General features: G+C 41.4%; 1 pseudogene across 1 annotated transcript; it reads right to left on the reverse strand.

The window, feature by feature from the left end:
• Window positions 1-564: 564 nt before the first annotated feature.
• LOC149575412 (AAA-ATPase At4g25835 pseudogene) lies at window positions 565-2,574 on the reverse strand (annotated as a pseudogene). The gene has a single exon (XR_016359680.1). The product of XR_016359680.1 is annotated as an AAA-ATPase At4g25835 pseudogene (transcript).
• Between the last annotated feature and the right edge of the window lie 613 nt (window positions 2,575-3,187).

Consider the following 3,187-nt stretch of genomic DNA (forward strand, 5'->3'; position numbering starts at 1 on the left):
TCCCCTAAATTAAGGGATTATTAAAATAATGAGAATACATTCATAGTTTGTATAGTTACCATATGTTACATTACCTTTTATTTAAGTCAATAGGCTTTACATAGCCCCTGATTTACAAAGACTGATTTAGGTTGACATTTTTTTGGAGTATCATTGTTTTTAATCTTTCTTATCTTTAACTACTTCTACTAATATGTCAACTCAACACCTTATCTACCTCTTCCTCTTTATGACATAGCAAAAAAATATTTTCTTTTGTTTATATTCAGTTAGACAAATCACTTCTATCGACTAATTGTTGTGCATACATAAATGCACAATTAATAGTATTAATTGTATGTTGTAAAACACATTCAAAATACATGAATGCGTTTAATATAATAATAAAAATAATAATTTATTAGTTTTTAAGATGATAGTAGAATAAATTTCGTTGGCCATTTTATATAAACGCAACATCAGCCATATTATTTTTCAAAAATAGAATCTGAGAAATATAATCATACTGAGGAACAACAGTAACAACTCTTTTTGTGAAGCGGTCATGTTGTTTCCATGACAATATTAAACAAAACGATATATCTATATTGACATTAGAGGATAATAGCTGACAATTACATCGAAGAAGGTTCCGATGCCTCACTAGAGAAAACACGGCGACATTAACAAAAAAAAATGAACGAACCCCAACACTGCAGAACAACATTACCGAACAAAGTAAACGAACCCCAACACTGCAGAACAACAAAAACTCAAAGTAAATGGACCCCAAAACAGCACAATAACGAAACACGATCATACAGTACGCAACGCCGACAAACATCAAACACACATAAGACACAAAAACTAATCAACCAGACTCTGGTAGCTACTCTTAAACATCAACTCTTAAACATCAGAAATTAAATTTGTAAAAATAAATCAATTTTGACTATTTAACACTTACCAAAGAAATGAACTCTTCACATGTAATGGTGTTTAAATCAACCAGCGACTTAGACTCCTTCTTAACCTCAGCAGCAACAGAAGAAGAAGCGATTACATTCTCACTTCCACTAGTAGTTCAAATCGATGCTTTGAGAGCATCAATAACAGCGTTAATGGCAGCATCGGGATCAGATTCATGGCGACTCAGAAGTTCACATATGTCTGCAGGAGTCAGACGCCCTCCAGATTTCATCTTCTCCTCCACGGCCCCGAAAAGCTCATGATCCTCCACATCCAAGTAATTAAAAAACAGCTGCTTGAAAGCTTCAAACCCACAGTAAGACAGATGGATGTGCATATCCATCCGCCCACTTCTCAACAGCGCAGGATCTAGTTTCTCCTTGTGATTGGTCGTAAAGATCATGATCCGCTCTTCCCCACAGCTGGACCAGAGCCCATCTGCAAAATTAAGCAAACCGGACAGAGTAATGGCAGACTTACCATCGGGCTCGTCGTTGTCGTGAGAATGAGATCCCCTTGGCTTGGTGGGCAAATCGACAGCACAGTCGATGTCCTCAATGACGATAACAGACTTGCTTTTAGTTGCGAGGAGGAGATGACGGAGATCTGAATTGCCTTTGACCTTGGTGAGCTCCAGATCATAAACGTCGTATTTCATGTAGTTTGCAATGGCGGCGATGAGACTAGACTTCCCAGTTCCAGGAGGGCCAAACAGAAGATAACCCCGTTTCCAAGCCCGCCCTGTTCTGCGGTAAAACTCCCTGTTTTGCCGAAAACAGTCGAGATCTTTCTTAATGTTGTCCTTGAGCGAGGGTTGGAGAGCCAAGGTTTGGAAAGTGGAGGGGTGTTGGAAGGGCACGGGGTTTCTCCAATCTCGGCTGAGATTGCTGAAGAGCTTCCTCTCCCGACTGCGCCTCTGCAGCTCGTCGGCTGCGTCTGAGATGTGGTCCATGTAAGGTATTAAAAACCTCGGTCTGTCTCTCTTGGAGATTCTCAGCACGTATTTCCCTCCGCCTCTTGACTGGTAATTATCGGCAGTCTCCGCGATGATGTGCGTCCACTGCATCTGGGCTCCCTGGAACTCGTCGTTCACCGTGTGTTTAGATGGCAGGTTGAACACGAGCTCGCTGTTTCGCTTAGGGCGGGTGATGGAGACGGTGGGGGCATTTGCTGTGGCGTCCAGGGTGCTCAGATAGGCCCCCACGCAACGGTATATTTCGTTGCCATATTCAGGGATTTCTATGTTGGAGTAGCGGATCGAATTGTCTCGGTATTTCTGCCACAGCTTGTAAAGATCTCTACTGAGGTCGGGCAGAGTTCTGCTTTGAAGGGACATGAGACCCATCATCGACCACAACATGGTCCTGTCCGACTCCATGAATTACCAGACTCAAAATTGATGAACCAGGCTTTGAAGCTACGGGTGAGTAGGATTGGATGAGTTCACGGGCCCGGCATATCACTATAAAATACGCCAGGCGAGGAGTGTTGAGCACGTTAGAAGAAACGGTGAACCCGTTTTTAATATTCTTGTTAAATATTAACAAGACTCAAAATTGATGAACAGGTGTTATGAGGCTCCGGGAAAGTCGGGTGAGTTGGGATAGCAGATCTTTCGCAGTTTGAAAACATGGTTCCAAGCAGCTCTACGTGATGGCCCGGCAGATCACTATAAAATATGTCGGTACCGCAAGGAGTGTTACTCGTTAGAAGAAACGAGAACCTATCTTCATTTTGATGGTTGACTTTTTAAATATTTTGTTTCAATCCATATCTTAACATCGAAGGCATCTCTTTTGTGACGTCTCCAAACCTCATTTAAAAATCTATTAAAAATCTAGACTTTTTTAAGATTTTATTTTAATCGATATTTTTATGCCGAAGGCATCCCTTCTCTTAGGTTTCCTAACTACATTAAAAAATCTTAACCTTTTTCTGGATTTTGTTTGATGGACTTATTTCAGAGGGACATGTGGATGTATTAGTGTCCTTGGTGGATAACAGCGGTGAGCTTCAATAGGTTGAGGCTCCCAGAGTAGTCACTACGGTTAGTTTAGAGGCAGTTGATGATGTAGTTGTCACTAACTGTTAAGAATCCCCTGAGGAGGGATTTGTTATTAGAGACTTATATGTCATCTATCAAAGAGTTGCTCTAGTGCAGGAGGCAGTTGATTCCTCAGGTGGGACCGAGGTATGCATAGAGTCACCTAACTGTGATGTGGGTTCTGTTTTCTTAGGT

Source organism: Cupressus sempervirens, chromosome 2, assembly GCF_028749045.1.
Source record: "Cupressus sempervirens isolate cs-2001-9-10 chromosome 2, ASM2874904v1, whole genome shotgun sequence".
NCBI classification, from domain to species: domain Eukaryota; kingdom Viridiplantae; phylum Streptophyta; class Pinopsida; order Cupressales; family Cupressaceae; genus Cupressus; species Cupressus sempervirens.